We start from the raw sequence: 19,151 nt of genomic DNA, 5'->3' as shown, positions 1-19,151 counted from the left end.
TTTATTTTATTTTTAAACTTTACATAATTGTATTAGTTTTGCCAAATATCAAAATGAATCCGCCACAGGTATACATGTGTTCCCCATCCTGAACCCTCCTCCCTTCTCCCTCCCCATACCATCCCTCTGGGTCGTCCCAGTGCACTAGCCCCAAGCATCCAGTATCGTGCATCGAACCTGGACTGGCAACTCGTTTCTTACATGATATTTTACATGTTTCAATGCCATTCTCCCAAATCTTCCCACCCTCTCCCTCTCCCACAGAGTCCATAAGACTGTTCTATACATCAGTGTCTCTTTTGCTGTCTCGTACACCGGGTTATTGTTACCATCTTTCTAAATTCCATATATATGCGTTAGTATACTGTATTTATGTTTTTCCTTCTGGCTTACTTCACTCTGTATAATAGGCTCCAGTTTCATCCACCTCATTAGAACTGATTCAAATGTATTCTTTTTAATGGCTGAGTAATACTCCATTGTGTATATGTACCACTGCTTTCTTATCCATTCATCTGCTGATGGACATCTAGGTTGCTTCCATGTCCTGGCTATTATAAACAGTGCTGCGAGGAACATTGGGGTACACGTGTCTCTTTCCCTTCTGGTTTCCTCTGTGTGTATGCCAAGCAGTGGGATTGCTGGATCGTAAGGCAGTTCTATTTCCAGTTTTTTAAGGAATCTCCACACTGTTCTCCATAGTGGCTGTACTAGTTTGCATTCCCACCAACAGTGTAAGAGGGTTCTGTTTTGATAAGATCAGATTTCATTGTTTGAAAGTCTAATCTTAGAATTGAAGTGTTCCAGCTAAAAGGAAATATGTCATTTTTTTGCTTCCCACCTCTTCATGCCCTTCTCCTAGTCTTCCTTCTTTTTCAAGCCCACAACTCTTATCATCTCTAATCATTATACACCCAGCAGCCAGAATTATCTCTCTGTCTCCCTCCCCTTTCAAAACAGACACGTGTCTGTCAGTCACCTTGTTCTTTACAGGACAAAGGTCAAACTTCTCACCTGGGTACAAGCTGTCCTTTAGTACCTGATCCTCTACATCTGGGGCGGTTAATTATCTTGGTTTATCCCAGATGGCTTCAGCTTTAGCACTGAAATTTTTGCATCCTGAGAGACTCATCAGTCTTGGACAAACCAGAGCAGTTGTTTACTCTATCCCCTCCCTACAGTTTTAGATACTCTCTAGCTGTTGCAGATTTAATTCTGTCTTGCTAATTGTATATTGTTTGGGCACTAGCAGTCAGGCTCTCCTGCTAAATTATGTTTCTTAAGGATGTCTAGATTCAGACGAATCTCGGTTTAAATTTCAACTCTGCTGATCCTAGTCATTGCATGTCTTATTATCAAACATCAGTTTCCTCAAAAGCAAAAGGGTCAGAAACCCCATATCCTTTGGTTGTTGTGAGGGTAGATTAGACATTATGAGTGAACCACCTAGCAGAATCTGATATGCACTTGGCGTTACGTAAGTGGTAGGTGGTTTTCACTGCTGGGCATGTCTGTATACTCCAGAGTACCTATGCTCACTAAATGCTTTGGAAAGAAAGCTCAAGGCTACAGAGCTCAAATTTCTTGAGCCACGATCTTTCTTTCCTGCCATTTTTTCCCTCTGACTTAAAAAAAAACAAATGCATTCTTTCAAAGGTTAGCCTTACTGAGAACTTGGCTGAAAGCCCTGTTGATTAACATGGAATATGACCTACAGACATTTACCACTGGAATTTTCCATGTGTCAAGCATTTTCTATTCTCTGGCAATTTTGATCTGGTTGGATCCAGCAACTGGTCCTTGAAGGGAAAACAGACAACTGAAAAGACCTTGAGTCCCTTCTTATGCTCCAGTTCTCTTGAACTCAAAACAGAAATATTTAAAGTTGGTGTGGCATCATCAACTGAAAACAGGGTTAGATCAGCCCTCCAAGGGAATCAGCTGTATTTTACAGCACTTGATGGCTCTCAAGGATGCAGCGGAGAATAAGGGAGGTTGTCCTCTTCCCCAGGGGGAAGCAGAAAAAATCTTGATTGTGGTCAAAAGGATATCACAGACTCTTGGCTTTCTCTGAGAATCTCATTGTGGAGGCCACTGGTTCCTTTTATCTATTGGGTATTTGATGTCATGATGAGATTAATAATTCATAGAGTCTGGGCAGTACTTTTCCATGGAGGGCTGTGTGCAGAGACGAGCAGAAGTGCTGGCAAAAGCCCGAGAGTTCCTGACAAGGTCAGATGCCTTATGCTTCAGCAAGTCTTCAGTCCCTGGTAACCCTTTACTTGCTGTGACGGATACAGAAGAAGGGCAAGGATTCTTGAAGGCTTTTTAGCTTTCTTGGTTGTGGTGAAAATCAATCCTGTTAAACAGAACTCTAAGAGATGGTAAGTCAATGACAACAACAGCAACAAAATATAAATAAAAAAATAGGTATTAGTTACAAACAATAATTCAAGAGATGTTCTAGAATCAAATGTAATCAATTTCCATAGGTGATGAGAGGAATAGTAGTAACTAGGGGAAGATGAAGCTTGATCTAGTCTTATTACTATTACTAATGCATATTTTTTTTAATTTAAAATTTTTTTTTATTTTTTAACTTTACAATATTGTATTAGTTTTGCCATATATCAACATGAATCCACCACAGGTATACATGTGTTCCCCATTCTGAACCCTCCTCCCTCCTTCCTCTCCATACTATCCCTCTGAGTCGTCCCAGTGCACCAGCCCCACGCATCCAGTATCATGCATCGAACCTGGACTGGCGACTCATTTCATATATGATATTATACATGTTTCAATGCTATTCTCCCAAATCATCCCCCCCTCCCTCTCCCACAGAGTTCACAAGACTGTTCTATACATCAGTGTCTCTTTTGCTGTCTCGTACACCGGGTTATTGTTACCATCTTTCTAAATTCCATATATATGCGTTAGTACACTGTATTGGTGTTTCTCTTTCTGGCTTACTTCACTCTGTGTAATAGGCTCCAGTTTCATCCACCTCATTAGAACGGATTCAAATGTATTCTTTTTAATGGCTGAGTAATACTCCATTGTGTATATGTACCACAGCTTTCTTATCCATTCGTCTGCTGACAGACATCTAGGTTGCTTCCATGTCCTGGCTATTATAAACAGTGCTGCGATGAACATTGGGGTACATGTGTCTCTTTCCCTTCTGGTTTCCTCAGTGTGTATGCCCAGCAGTAGGATTGCTGGGTCATAAGGCAGTTCTGTTTCCAGTTTTTTAAGGAATCTCCACACTGTTCTCCATAGTGGCTGTACTAGTTTGCATTCCCACCAACAGTGTAAGAGGGTTTCCTTTTCTCCACACCCTCTCCAGCATTTATTGCTTGTAGACTTTTGGATCGCAGCCATTCTGACCGGCGTGAAATGGTACCTCATAGTGGTGTTGATTTGCATTTCTCTGATAATGAGTGATGTTGAGCATCTTTTCATGTGTTTGTTAGCCATCTGTATGTCTTCTTTGGAGAAATGTCTATTTAGTTCTTTGGCCAATTTTTTGATTGGGTAGTTTATTTTTCTGTATTTGAGCTGTAGGGGTTGCTTGTATATTTTTGGGATTAGTTGTTTGTTAGTTGCTTCATTTGCTATTATCTTCTCCCATTCTGAAGGCTGTCTTTTCACCTTGCTTATAGTTGCCTTTGTTGTGCAGAAGCTTTTAAGTTTAATTAGGCCCAATTTGTTTATTTTTGCTTTTATTTCCAATATTCTGAGAGGTGGGTCATAGAGGATCCTGCTGTGATGTATGTCGGAGAGTGTTTTGCCTATGTTCTCCTCTAGGAGTTTTATAGTTTCTGGTCTTACACTTAGATCTTTAATCCATTTTGAGTTTATTTTTGTGTATGGTGTTAGAAAGTGTTCTAGTTTTATTCTTTTACAAGTGGTTGACCAGTTTTCCCAGCACCACTTGTTAAAGAGATTGTCTTTAATTCATTGTACATTCTTGCCTCCTTTGTCAAAGATAAGGTGTCCATAGGTTCATGGGTTTATCTCTGGGCTTTCTACTTTGTTCCATTGATCTATATTTCTGTCTTTGTGCCAGTACCATACTGTCTTGATGACTATTTTGATTAATAATCTCTACTACTTTTTTTTTTTTTTGAGTCCCAGGCACTGCATCACATGTAATATCTCTTTTGACCTTCATGCTAATTTTGTGAAAAAGTCCATTTTCTCCCCACCTATTAAATGAAGAAACTAAGGCTAAAAAAGTCAACTAGGTTTTTCCAAGGCCACCAAGTTGGTAAGAGATGGAGCCATAGTTTGACCCTGGGGTGACTGTCCTTGAGACTGCTTTTGACATGTGCTATATCACCTTCTCCCCTTCATGGGTCACAGCCTTGTTGTGGCAAAGGGGCTTGCAGCAATCAGTGAAACTATGAGCCATGCCATTCAGGGCCACTCAAGATGGACAAGTCATGGTGGAGAGTTCTGACAAAACGTGGTCTGCCAGAGGAGGGAATGGCAAACTACTCCAATATTTTTGCTGCGAGACCCTCATGAGTAGCATGAAAAAGCAAAAAGATATGATGCTGGATGATGGGCCCTCTAAGTTGGAAAGTGTCCAATATGATACTAGGGAAGAGTGTGGGGCAATTCCTAATAGCTCCAGAAAGAATGAAGTGGCTGGGCCAAAGCAGAAATGATGCTCAGTTGTGGATGTGTCTGGTGGTAAAGAAGGACGGATGCTGTAGCTGAAGCTCCAATACTTTGACCACCTGATGCAAAGAGCTGACTTATTGGAAAAGACCCTGATGCTGGGAAAGATTGAAGGCAAAGAAAGAAGGGGGTGACTGAGGATGAAATGGTTGGATAACATCACTGACTCAATGAACATGAATTTGAGCAAATTCTGGGAGACAGTGGAGGACAGAGGAGCCTGGTGTGCTATCGTCCTTTGGAGTGGCAAAGAGTTGGACAGTACTTAGTGACTGAACAACAGCAACAACAATATCACTTTCTAGCAATAATTAAAAAACTAATGATCATGAGGAAGATTCTTAGCATTGTGCAGAGACTTACGAGTTTTCAAGACCATTCATATCTTTATTCCCATTTACTTCTCACAGCAGCCCTGTGCAAGAATAGGTTGGGGGTTACTATCACAACCTGGAAAATGCAGAACTTGAACAGGACCGAATTTACGTGATTCTCAGGGTCACCAGCCAAATGGTTAGTGGCCACAATGCACTTGCAATTGAAGGCTTCTGATTTCCCAGCTGGAGCTTTGTGACCTTTCCTTTAGAACATAAAAGAGGTCACACTAGTGGGAGCTGTCATTTTCAGTTCCAATCTGTGCCAAAGGAGAAGAGAACTGTCTGAACTTGATAATCTACTTTCACTGATCTTTAAATGTCTCTTGCCAAGCCTATGTGGCTTCCTCATTAACCAGAAGATTCTCACTCACCAGAATTCTGGTGGCAGTGATGAAAACCACCATCTTTTGTTCTTGTTCATTTTCAAACTTTGGTTGTCCAGACTCCTGGCAAGTCTATGTTCTTCCCAATAGCTTTTTAATAAGTTTATTTTCTACTTTAATCAACCAGAGTCAGGTTCTACTCTTTGTAACTGAGAACTCTGATGAATACGACCTTTCACAGTACTGTTACATAGTCTGGCTTCAAGTAACCCTAGTTCTGGCCCATTCTTCTTTTTTACAAACCATAAATTTTCAAAGTATATCCCATACTTTCCAAACCTTTGCTCAACCATTATCTCAGCAAGGCTTTATTTAACTATTTCAAGCAATGAGTAAAGATGGCTCCTGGAACTCCCTAGAGAGCAGGTTTTAAATTTATCCCAGAGAGGAGAAGAGAGTGTAACAATGTGGAGAAGGAGGATGAGAGGTCTTGGGAGAGCTTCAGCTGGTTGGGTGCTCCTTGGTCAATGCATTTACTTTTTCTCCTTCCTACTTTCCTTGCTATTTTTTCCTAATTTTGATCTTCTTCTTCCTCCTTACCTTCCTAATCTTACTGTTATTCTTTTTCCAAGATGTATACTAATGAGGGATATATGGCTCTATCAGAATCCAAATATCAATTTGAGTTTTTTTGTGTCCTGAGCTTGTCCTGTGCTCTTCATCATGCTAATACATCTATCACTTAATTTAAGCTCCTCAAACCCATTAGAAGGAGGGATTATGTCCCTATTATGAGAGGGAAGAGGTGAGACAAAATGAGGTTTGAAGCACGCTAGGACTTACTCATAACAGAATGGCTTCTGAGCCTCCCCTCAGCTTTCCTGTAAGGTTGCAAGCATCAGATGAAAGGCAGGACAATTCTGATATTAGAGAAACAGACAAGGAAATAGAAGGCTTTTGGGAGCACTTGTTCTGTTACATATTAACTGTGTGTTTCTTGGGCAAGTTATTCAAACTCTTTAAGTCCTTAGCACCACAGGTGTGCAAGAGAGTAAAGTAAAAGACAGATAGAATTGAAGCATTTCACTTGAAATGTTTCCTTTGCCCCATATTCAGTTTGCTTCCCCACAGTGTTCCTCCTGTGATAGCCTTGGGGGACATGAGATCTCGCTTTCTTTGCCAGCATGCAGCGATGCCTGGGTCCCAGTGGGTTTGTGCCACTAGCCAGATGGCCTCTTTGTATTGGGAAGATGTCCCCTTAGAGCACCTCATTCTCTTCTTTTTTTAATGAAAGCTCCAAATGTCCACGGCTGCTCCTGACAGATCACATGTTTCTTTAAAAGGAAGTTAAGAGTACTCATATTAAAATTTGTTTGGGGGTTAGAGTATGGTTTATTGATGACAGTCATCCTCAATTTCACCTAGAACTAGGGCAGTCTGCAGAGTCCAGGGTCATGCCTCAGACCTAGGATAATCATTCAAGGCTTTCAGACAGATATACATGCTGCTGCATGTTGTCAGATATAGTTCAGGTCAATTCTCGGTTTTACTGCTTGCTTATTGATGTTCTTGGACAGCTTACTTAATCTTTTTTTTTTTTTTTTGGCCTCACTTTCTTCTTCTAAACTGAAAACAGTAAACCTAGAGCTTTCCTCTTGGAGTGGTTGTGAAGATTACATAAGATGATTCCTCTGAAACTGGTGCAGAGTGGGCATCCAGTAAATATTCACTGAATATGGTCAATGCTTAAGACACATAGCTAATGATAAACAGCAGGTCCATTTCCCACTGCTCTGTATTTGTTCTGTCATTGCTGAAGGTGACGTAACACATGAGTGAGATGGCGGGGTAGAGTTTTCAGAGTAAAAATGACAAATCCTTTCACTTGAATCAGGCTTCTATATCAAGGAAGTTGATTGGCAAGAATAACAGCTTTAGGACTTCCCTGGGGGAGACCTGGGTTCTATCCCTGGGTTGGGAAGATCCCCTGGAGAAGGGAAAGGCTACCCACCCCATTATTCTGGTCTGGAGAATTCCATGGACTGTATAATCCATGGGGGGTTGCAAAGAGTCTGGCACGACTGAGCGACTTTCACTGTCACTTTCACTTGGTCATACAGAGGATAAGAATCCGGTTGCCAGTGCAGGAGACACGGGTTCGATCCCTGGTCTGGGAAGATTCCACATGCCATGGGGCAACAAAGTCCATGTGCCACAATTACTGAAGCCCACTGACTTGGCGCCCACACGCGGCAGCTACTGAAGTCCGTGTGCCTAGAGCCTGTGCTCTGCAACGAGGGACACCCCTACAGCCAGAAGACCACCCTCCACCAGAAGAGCAGCTCCCACCTGGCCGCAGCTAGAGAAAGCCTGCTCACAGCAATGAAGACCCAGCACAGCTAAAAAAAGAATAACAGATATATACGCTATCTTCACTAAAAAATAAAAGATATACCATTAGGTTTTTGACCGAATAAACATTGAGAAGTAGACAGCCTTTGGTGCTCTTATTTTTCAAATTAGGCAATAATGTGCTAGAGACATCCCTGGGGCAGGGAATGGCTCCCCACTCCAGTATTCTTGCCTGGAGAATCCCATGGACAGAAGAGCCTGAAAGGCTGTGGTCCATACAGTTGCAGAGAGTCAGATCGACTGAAGCGACTTAACACACACGCATATGCTAGAGATGTAGAAAAAAGTGAGGAGAGGGTCAGATGCTTGAGGGGCGTTTTACAGGGTAGCGGGAGATGAGTTTTTGCTATTCTTTTTAAAACTCACCGGCTTCCTGTTTAGAGGTTGGGTCTCTCTAGTGAGATTGCAAGTTCTATCCAGGTATCAGTAGTGACTGAACTCTGTGTTTCTTGCATGTAGGCACCACGTGAGTCCCTTTATTTGATCTATACTGTATACATGCAGTTCTTCCCAGTTATGCCTTTGTATCTTTCTGTGTGTTGTTTTCTCAGCTTGGAATGTGGTTCCCACACTTGTCTGGCTGTAGAACTCTTTTCTCAAGACTCAGCGTAAATGGCAACTCCTCTGGAAGGTGCCCAAGGAGGGCTTGTTAAGTCTGCCTTCCTGATGTCCTTAGGATTTTTTGAACAGGAAGCAGAACTGTTCCTTGTGATATCAGCTGGATAAAAGCAAGTGCTCAGATAATTCTGACACCGCCAGCACAAACAACATCATCAATACTCTCAGACAAAAAGTCTGTGTGTATTTTTCAGGCATTCACCTGGCTAAGGCATCATGACTCTCTAGCTAAAGATAATAGACTTTTGATGTCTTGGACTTCCTGTTATGAGGAAGAGACTTGTGTGGTTTGGAGGCAGAGGAATCAGTATCTGACTATTGGTTCCCACTACCTATTAGACTGAATAGCAGTTTTCTCATTTTTAAAAATGAGTATAATGATAGCTATCTCAAAGTTCCGACATGAAATTAATTATAATGATACAGGTCAAGTATCAAGCATCCAGAAGACACTCAATGAATAATAGTTATCAAGAGTTTGTCTGTCCTTGTAGGATAATCTTTGGCCTTTTTCTAAGAAATGGAAATACAGTTCCCATTATGCACACCTCTTTTTACAACATGATCCTAAATGTAGTTTACTGTAGAAATGGCCCAGCTGCATGTGTTACTCCATCTTTCTGGAAATATAACTCTTGCCAAACATAAGGATTACATTCCTGGAAAATGTTATTATTGGTAAAGATTGTTGCTATGGAAATCAAGATACAACAAAAACTATGAGCTTAAGGGATAAACAACAAATGTATTTCAAAGGCAAATAAATGTTATAAGGGACATCTAACTCCAAAATGCAACTGATTTGTGAGGACTGAATTCTTTCTCTTCCCTCTATAAGCATTTCTTTCATCACAATCATAAGAAACTGAGGCTTTGAGAGGCATGTATTAAGTATAAATCCCATTATTTGTTTGATCTTACTTCATGGCATCTATACATAGTAGTTTGGGTTAAATAATTAGAATCAAACCTTCCTGTCCAGTTTGCTATGAACTGTCCAAGAAATCAGTGTTGCGCCTGGTTGCTATTTTCTTAGTATGTCGACCAAGGACAGGAATACTTCTAGAAGACACATGCAAGGTACAAGGACAGGATGAAAATCAAAGTAGAATACTCTTTTAAAAAATATTTAATTTTGAATTTTAAGACTTAGAAAAAAGTTTCAAAAATAGTACAAAGAGTTTCCTTGTATGCCTTACCAGGTACTAACAATGTTAATGTCTTGTATAACTATATAACTATAGTTCAATTATCAAAACCAGGGAGTTAACATTGGTACAATATTATTAACTAAATTACAGAGTTTCTTCAAAATTCACCAAATTTTTCAATATCATTCTTCTAAGATCCAATTCAAGATGCTACATTGCATTTAGTTGTTAATATCTGTTGCTGCTGCTGCTGCTAAGTTGCCTCAGTCATGTCCGACTCTGTGTGACCCCATAGATGGCAGCCCACCAGGCTCCCCCGTCCCTGGGATTCTCCAGGCAAGAACACTGGAGTGGGTTGCCAATTCCTTCTCCAATGCATGAAAGTGAAAAGTGAAAGTGAAGTCACTCAGTTGTGTCTGACTCTTAGCGACCCCATGAACTGCAGCCTACCAGGCTCTTCTGTCCATGGGATTTTCCAGGCAAGAATACTGTGAGTACCAGGCAAGAGTAGGGTGCCACTGCTTTCTCCATTAGATCTCTCCAATTTTAAACAGTTTCTCATTCTTTCATTGTCTTTCATGGCCCTGGCATTTCTAAAGAGTACTGATGAATTATTTTGCAGACTCTCAATGTGAATTTGAGCAATGGTTTCATGACATTGGAGTGGTTATGTGTTTTTGCCAAGAATGCCCTGAAAATGATGTAGTGTTTTCCACGGACCATATCAAGGGGTCCATGATGTCAATATAGCTCATCACGAGGGTTGATTACCTTGATCACTTGGTTGACTTGGCATTTCTCAAGCTTTCCTACTGCAAAATTGTTATCTTTTCTTTTGATGTTGAAAAAACATATTGGGTAAGATATTTTGAGATTACACAAGTCCTCTTTCTCCTCAGATTCTCTTCCTCTAACTCATGCATCTTATCTCTGATGTTTTTTACTGTGGTGTTTGGCTTCTGGTGATTCTAGATTTCTCCTTTCCCTTATTCACTTATTAATTGGAATTCTACTGTGAAAAAGAGCTATCCATTTATTATGCATGTAGGTATGCATTTATTTAAAATTTAATGCTATTATATCAGTAGATTTTATGGATACTTGTACAATTCTATGGTTAAAATAAAAAAATGCTATTATTTATCTCTGTAAGCAGCACTCTTCACAGTTGCCCCGACTTCATTAGAAAGAAAATTGGAAACGATGATTAGAGGTGCAATTTAAGCTCAAGGTCTAAGTTGAGCCTTGCCCTCCACTATGTACTGAAATATTTATTTCAGCATATTCAGATCAAACCAGTCAATCCTAAAGGAAATCAACCCTGAATATACACTGGGAGGACTGATGTTGAAGTTGAAGCTCTAACACTTTGGCCACCTGATGTGAAGAGCAGACTTACTGGAAAAGACCCTGATGCTGAGAAAGATTTAGGGTAGGAGGAGAAAGGGGGCAGAGAATGAGATGGTTGGATGGCATCACCAACTCAATGGACATGAATTTAAAATAGTGAAGGGCAAGGAAGCCTGGCATGCTGCAGTCCATGAGGTCACAAAGAGTCAGACATGACATGACTAAACAATGACATTCAGGCCTACTTGTGGATACAGAGATAAAGCACAGAGGATAAGAACATGAGGGAGGAAGGGAGAGAGAGAGAGAGAGAAAAGAGAGAGAGAGAGAAGAGAGAGTGGGAATGTTAAGAGGAACCAACAAGGAGAGAGAACAGTCAGCTCTGTCTAGAACTGTGTACTGAGTAGAGGCAGGCATCAGAGATCATTCTATCCTGGAATCAACAGCATGAGGAATTACCTATTCATCCTGAGAAAGCATACTTAGACCTTCAGCAAAACTTGCAACATACAAAGATCAGCAAGAACCGAGGGTTCCTCTGTGATGAAATTTGTCTCTGGCCAAATAAACATCTTGTAAATTTTGTTCTATTTCAAAATAGACGGAACATAGGGCTGGCCAGCAACATGGACTGAATCTCATCTGTGAGCCTGTATATTAGGAATATATCAGGATATACAGGAGATATACATTATATATACACACACACACATATACAGGATATATACAGGATATGTAGGCTATGTGCCTTATAGTCTGTATAAGGCAAGGGTTAAAGAAAACATAGAATGCTCTGGAGAGACTTACATATCATGTGGAATAATGACAGAGCAAAAAAACTCAACCCAAAATGATGGAATAGTGATCAGAAATTCAAGTTTCTGCCCTAGTGACTTTTTATCCTTGAGGCTTAATTTCCTCATCTGAAAAATGAAAGTTACATTTTATGGTCTCTGAAATCCCTTCAACTCTCATATCCTGCTCTATTCTCTCTTCTGTGTTTGTTTACTGTTGGTAAAGCTGCTGGGCTGTATTAATTTATGAGAAATTCCTAGAGGGTTTAAAGCATTTATAGCCCTAGGGTCTATGAATTGAGTACAGCAGTGCCCAAAGAGGACCAAGGCAAGATGGTGGGATTTATGATGCCCGCAGAGGCTTTGGGAATTCCTGAAGACAAATGCATAAAGCTGTTCTGTGCTGGATGTCTCAGTGTCATCATTCACAGTCAGTTGCTCGTGGGCACATATGCTAGAGAGTTTGGTTTCAGGCCTAGCATACGGCAGCTTTGGAATAAAGTGTGGATTCTTGTTAAGACCCTTGGCTCATGTGTCTTCCCAGTTCTAGCAAAAGACAGAAGAGAGAGTAGAATTAGGGGACTATTCTAGGTAAGGGTATCACATGAATAAAGTCTGCTTTTCGCCACCCTCTGAGAGGGTTGACGTTTAGCACTCAGAATCATGCATCACTTCCTATTCTTTTCATCTGTCATTGTATCTTTCTTGTTCCTTATTGCTTTGTGACCTTTCTTCTTCCCTTCTTTCCTCCCTCCCTCCCCTCCTTCCCTTTTTGTTAACCTGTGACCCCAAAATGAAGAGAGATTTTTCTATGAGGCAAGTTCTCTTTCCTGGAGAACTTGGGGGGAAAAGTGAGGCCATAGGCAATGCATTTTCTCTGTAGGCAGCTCAGAGACTTCTCTCTGCTGAGGAATGGCCCCTCCTGGGGGACATGGTCCAGCTAAAGAAGGAGACAAGGTCATTTTGCTTTACAGAGCCCAAGTCTTCTGAGTTTTGCATTTATGTGAATTTCTTCATGTAGAAATTCAATTCAGAAGAGACATTACAGTCTTTTTTAGTTCAGGTTTGTCCAAATTGTTCTCTGAGGTGAACTGGATTATTAGAGATACCTCAAGGTTGCTGAGGCAGATGGGTGGGTCTCTCAGTCTCCCAACTCCACTGTAGCTAATGTGGCATGTTACTTAAGACAGTGGATAGCATGGGCTTGCTGGGTATGATCCCGATTATTAGCTATGAGACCTAAAGCAAGTTAATTCAACTCTGTGTGCCTCAGTTACTCATCTGAAAAACAGAAATAATAATAATGATGCTTACCTCATAGGGATGTGTGAGAATTCAGAGTGAGTACATTTCAAGTGCTTAGAGTGACATGACTTAGAATGGGAGGAGAGGATGGAATGAATTGCAAGAGTAGCATTGAAATATATACACCACCACGTGTAAAAGAGATAGCGAGTGGGGAGCTGCTGTACAGCAGAGGGAGCTCAGCTTGATGCTCTGTGATGACCTAGAGGGGTGGGACAGAGGGTGGGAGGGCGGCTCAAGAGGGAGGGGAGATGTATATATATAAATATATAATCACTTACAGATTACTTATATATACTTATATATACACTTATATATACTTATTCAGGACTCGATGGACATGAGTTTGAGCAAGCTCTGGGAGTTGTGATGGGCAGGGAAGCCTGGAGTGCTGTGATCCATGGGGTTGCAAAGAGTCAGACACGACTGAGCGACTGAACTGAACTTACAACTTATTTTATATATATATATATATATATATATATATACATACACATATATATACACACACACATATATATATATACATACATATATATACATATATATGTATATGTATACTTACAGCATATATATGTAAATGTGTGTATTATATATATATATATATGTTTACAGCTGATCCATGTTGTTGTGTAAGAGAAACTAACATGACCTTGTAAAGCAATTCTATTCTAATTTAAAAAATAAAGTGCTTAGAATGGTGGAAGGCCTGAGGTGCTGCGAAGTCTCTTCTGTTATCATTAGTAGTGTCCACATCATAATCATGACTGAAATTCTAAGCACTGCTCCATCTGATAAGAGGGTTTAGCTGTTAAGAAAATACTCTGCACACAGTACTCTGGTATTTTTCTAATTTTATCCAAAGCAAAACCACCTTGTTATGCAGTTGGCTAAACTCTGCTTGAACATGCCTGGTGATAAAGAGCTATTTCCCTTACTTGTAAGACCTCCTGCTTTGTTGGTAATAAGCCCTTGTTAATGAGCTAAAGTCTATTTCCTTGTAGCTTCAACTGACTAGCCCTTTTCCTCTCTTGAGTCATGCTGAATGAGTCTCCTTTACTTCTATATAAGCCCTCTTCCATGGGCTCAGAAGTTAATTGTACGTGGTTGATGAGATTTGTCTCCTTGCTTATATACTTCCAATGGGAGCAAGATCACTGCTTCCTGAGGCAGTTTTCCTGATTGTTGGTCTATGCTGATGATGAGAACTGGCTTTTCCTTGTGTTTGCACCAGTGGTTGCAAGTCTCCTTGTGCAAATGAGCTTGAAGATAATAAAAGATGATAATATAAAGCTTAAATAATAAGCTTTCTCTTCTCTCCCCAAGGACAGTTGTTCTTTCAACTATTGTTATGTGAAGAATCTCTCCAGGATTCATCATTTGGCCTGTCCAAATTAAGTTGTGTAATGGCCATTTCTCTGGTTTATTCCCAAGCCTGCATTCTTAGAGCCCTTAAGAATTTTGGATAAAATTTAGATGAAAACTCTAATTAGAACATTACTGCACCTCAGTGTTTATAGCAGCACTATTTACAATAGCCAAACACGGAAGCATCCTAAAAGTCCATCTACAGATGAATGGATAAAGATATATATATATATATATATATATATATATATATATATATATATATATATATATTATACACAAGGGGCTCCCCAGCTGACTTAGTGGTAAAGAATCCACCTGCCAATGAAGGAGACGCAGGAGACACAGGTTCCATCCCTGGGTTGGGATGATCCCCTGGAGGAGGAAATGGCAACCCACTCCAGTATCCTTGCCTGTATAATCCCATGGACAGAGGAGCCTGGCGGGCTGTGGTCCATGAGGTCACAAGAGTCAGACACGACTGAGCAACTGAGCACACATGCATGCACATGTATACACAATGGAATACTGAAGTGAAATAAAGTGAGAGGCACTCAGTTGTGCCCAGCTCTTTGTGACCCCATGAGCTATAGACTATCAGATTCCTCTGTTCATGGGATTTCCCAGGCTAGCATACTGGAATGGGCTATCATTTCCTTCTCCAGGGGATCTTCCCAATCCAGGGATGGAACCCTGCAATCCAGGCAGATTCTTTGCTGTCTGAGCCACCTGCAATACAGGAGGCGTAGAGACATGGGTTTGATCCTGGCTTAGGAAGATCCCCTGGAAGAGGACATGGCAACCCACTTCAGTATTCTTGCCTGGAGAATCCCATAGATAGAGTTACCATAGAGTCACAAAGAGTTGGACATGACTGAAGGGATTTCTCAGCACACAGACAAGTGTAGCTCTATTGCTTTGCCAGGCAGAGGGTCACAGCAGGCTCATGCCACCAAAATGATGTGTCCTCACTTGGGGAAGATAGAAGTTTTATATTAAATGTCCAAAATGATCAAGGCATGGACATTCTTCTGATGGGTGGTGGTGAGGTAAGTAGGAGTCTGTATCATCAAGCTTCAGGGTCAGCTGATCTGGGGTCTACATGCTTGTGGGCAGCATACCATCATTAATCATTAACTTCTTCCACCCAGAGGGGATTTCAGTCTCTGCAAAATAGTTCAAAGATATTGTTGTGTGTATCCATTGATGGGGAAACAGGCCCTTGCCCTAAGGCTGCCCTTGACTGTTTCCCCCTGGTCTCCCATCCCCTCCCTTCCTATCTACCCATTGGAACTCAGGGAAGGTCAAGGAGGCTAAATGAAGGCTATTTCCTATTATTGAAGATGTGGAGGACACAGAGAGGCCTTGTGCCCAGAGCCCCTGGACTCTGCACAGCATCGAACACCAAAGTCTCTGCCCAAGGCTGCCGCTTCTCCAGACACTGTTCGCACTGCAGGGTGTGTGCTCCCACCTCAGAGCAGCAAAGCACCTGGAGCTCCTTGTCCTTACCGTCATTTCCCCTGGGCACCGAAGCAGTGATGCTGTGTCCCTGCATCTCAGGGCTAAGAGTGAACAGTCTCTCTTTCTCTAGGGCTGGCACAAGTCCGTGGGGTTGGTGACTGAATAACCGCAAAGGCCATTTCTTCCCATCCCTGCACCACCCCCGAAGGCATATGAAAAAATATTTTCCTAGTTTTGTTCATGGGAGGGTTGCTTCTTTTTGTCCCACTCATATATATCCAGTTTGAGCTCAAGGTGGGATTCCCCCCACCCCAATACCTGAAACAAGCTTTCTAGGCTCATCACTATCACAATTCCTTATCTTCAGTTGAACCAGGAATTAGTTTACAGAATCAGAGTGAAGTTGCTCAGTCATGTCCGACTCTTTACGATCCCATGGACTGTAGCCTATCAAGCTCCTCCATCCATAGGTTTTTCCAGGAAAGAATACTGGAGTGGGTTGCCATTTCCTTCTCCAGGAGATCTTCCTGATCCATGGATTTATCCCAGGTCTCTTGCATTGTAGGCAGATGCTTTACCATCTGAGCCGCCAGGGAAATCAGAATCAATTGATGGTGCAAATACAGATACTGGGTCCAACCTGTGGTAGTGACAGCAAAGGTTCAACAAGAGAACTTGAGTGGGCATGAACGGAGGGGGGTTAATGAGAGGGAGCGGGTTGACCTAAGAAGAGTTTATATAAACATACCTGACAAGCTGCAAACTGTCAGGATTATAGTGTGTGTGTGTGTGTGTGTGTGTATGTGCTCAGTATACTCTCCTGGAATACATGGATGGAATATAATGTGAAAGCGATTGCTCTGGGGGATGTTTAAAATAATAGGGTTTAAATTAGAATGCTTGACGAGAAAGGCTATTTTCTAACAGTGATTTACTCTTAATACAAACACACACACAAAAATCAATACTATTTACATAGTGCAATGCCATTCAGATTGCTATATTTAGTTAGCATTTACAGTTTACTGGGGCTGACAGTAACTGTTTATTTGTCCATAATGGTCAAGCTGTAACCAGACAGTTTGTAAACATAATTAAAGCCTTTGTTTTATCATTTATTATTTTCAACTGCATCAATATTCTATAACTGGATCAAGAGCTGGTTCTAGACTTCAGCTCTTTTAAAGCAAGATTTAAAAATCATGACTTAAAGTTTTTTCATTCTGAACACAACTATTTTTATATGTGAGATCTTTCTTCAAACCCATTTATTTATTTGTATTTTAATAAAGAAATATTTATTTAATATTTAACATGTGCAGGGCAATGATACTAACTGCAATCAGTTCATTTCAGTCGCTCAGTCATGTCCAACTCTTTGCGACCCCATGAATTGTAGCATGCTAAGCCTCCTGTCCATCATCAACTCCCAGAATACACTCAAACTCACGTCCATCGAGTTGGTGATGCCATCCAGCCATCTCATCCTCTGTTGTCCCCTTCTCCTTCTGCCCTCAATCCCTCCCAGTATCAGGGTCTTTTCCAATGAGTCAACTCTTCACATGAGGTGGCCAAAGTACTGGAGTTTCAGCTTTAGCATCATTCCTTCCAAAGAACGCCCAGGACAGATCTCTTTTAGAATGGACTGGTTGGCTCTCCTTGCAGTCCAAGGGACTCTCAAGAGTCTTCTCCAACACCACAGTTCAGAAGCATCAATTCTTTGGCGCTCAGCTTTCTTCACAGTCCAACTCTCACATCCATACATGACCACTAGAAAAACCATAGCCTTGACTAGACAGACCTTTGTTGGCAAAGTAACGTCTCTGCTTTTGAATATGCTATCTAGGTTGATCATAACTTTTCTTCCAAGGAGTAAGCGTCTTTTAATTTCATGGCTGCAGTCACCATCTGCAGTGATTTTGGAGCCCCCCAAAATGAAGTCTGACACTGTTTCCACTGTTTCCCCATCTGTTTCCCATGAAGTGATGGGACCGGATGCCATGATCTTCGTTTTCTGAATGTTGAGCTTTAAGCCAACTTTTTCACTCTCCTCTTTCACTTTCTTCAAGAGGCTTTTTAGTTTCTCTTCACTTTCTGCCATAAGGGTGGTGTCATCTGCATATCCGAGGTTATTGATATTTTCCCAGCAATCTTGATTCCAGCTTGTGCTTCTTCCAGTCCAACATTTCTCATGATGTACTCTGCATATAAGTTAAATAAACAGGGTGACAATATACAGCCTTGACGTACTCCTTTTCCTATTTGGAACCAGTCTGTTGTTCCATGTCCAGTTCTAACTGTTGCTTCCTGACCTGCATATAGGTTTCTCAAGAGGCAGGTCAGGTGGTCTGGTATTTCCATCTTTCAGAATTTCCCACAGTTTATTGTGATCCACACAGTCAAAGGCTTTGGCATAGTCAATAAAGCAGAAATAGATGTTTTTCTGGAACTCTCTTGCTTTTTCCATGATCCAGCAGATGTTGGCAATTTGATCTCTGGTTCCTCTGCCTTTTCTAAAACCAGCTTGAACATCTGGAAGTTCACGGTTCATGTATTGCTGAAGCCTGGCTTGGAGAATTTTGAGCGTTACTTTACTAGCGTGTGAGATGATTGCAATTGTGCAGTATTTTGAGCATCCTTTGGCATTGCCTTTCTTTGGGATTGGAATGAAAACTGACCTTTTCCAGTCCTGTGGCCACTGCTGAGTTTTCCAAATTTGCTGGCATATTGAGTGCAGCACTTTCACAGCATCATCTTTCAGGATTTGAAATAGCTCAACTGGAATTCCATCACCTCCACTAGATTTGTTCATAGTGATGCTTTCTAAGGCCCACTTGACTTCACATTCCAGGATGTCTGGCTCCATTGTGATTATCTGGGTCACGAAGATCTTTTTTTGTACAGTTCTTCTGTGTATTCTTACCACCTATTCTTAATATCTTCTGCTTCTCTTAGGTCCATACCATTTCTGTCCTTTATCAAGCCCATCTTTGCATGAAATGTTCCATTGGTATCTCTAATTTTCTTGAAGAGATCTCTAGTCTTTCCCATTCTGTTGTTTTCCTCTATTTCTTTGCACTGATCACTGAGGAAGGCTTTCTTATCTCTCCTTCCTATTCTTTGGAACTCTGCATTCAGATGCTTATATCTTTCCTTTTCTCCTTTGCTTCTCACCTCTCTTCTTTTCATAGCTATTTCTAAGGCCTCCTCAGACAGCCATTCTGCTTTTTTGCATTTCTTTTCCATGGGGATGGTCTTGATCCCTGTCTCCTGTACAATGTCACAAACCTCAGTCCATAGTTC

At 41.1% G+C, this 19,151-nt stretch overlaps 1 long non-coding RNA gene across 1 annotated transcript; it reads left to right on the top strand.

Annotated features, from left to right (window-relative positions):
• Positions 1–1,995: 1,995 nt before the first annotated feature.
• Positions 1,996–7,717, top strand: LOC147370256 (uncharacterized). The gene is made up of 2 exons (XR_015166082.1): positions 1,996–2,384; positions 7,510–7,717. It is a non-coding gene; the product is annotated as an uncharacterized LOC147370256 (long non-coding RNA).
• The last annotated feature ends 11,434 nt before the right edge of the window (positions 7,718–19,151 follow it).

This window comes from Bos grunniens, chromosome 6 (genome assembly GCF_055505025.1).
Source record: "Bos grunniens cultivar Pamir isolate PY7600 chromosome 6, Bosgru_T2T1.0, whole genome shotgun sequence".
In the NCBI taxonomy this organism is placed as follows: domain Eukaryota; kingdom Metazoa; phylum Chordata; class Mammalia; order Artiodactyla; family Bovidae; genus Bos; species Bos grunniens.
The sequence above is the reverse complement of the archived record's forward strand: the minus strand, read 5'-3'. Positions and strand labels throughout refer to the sequence as shown.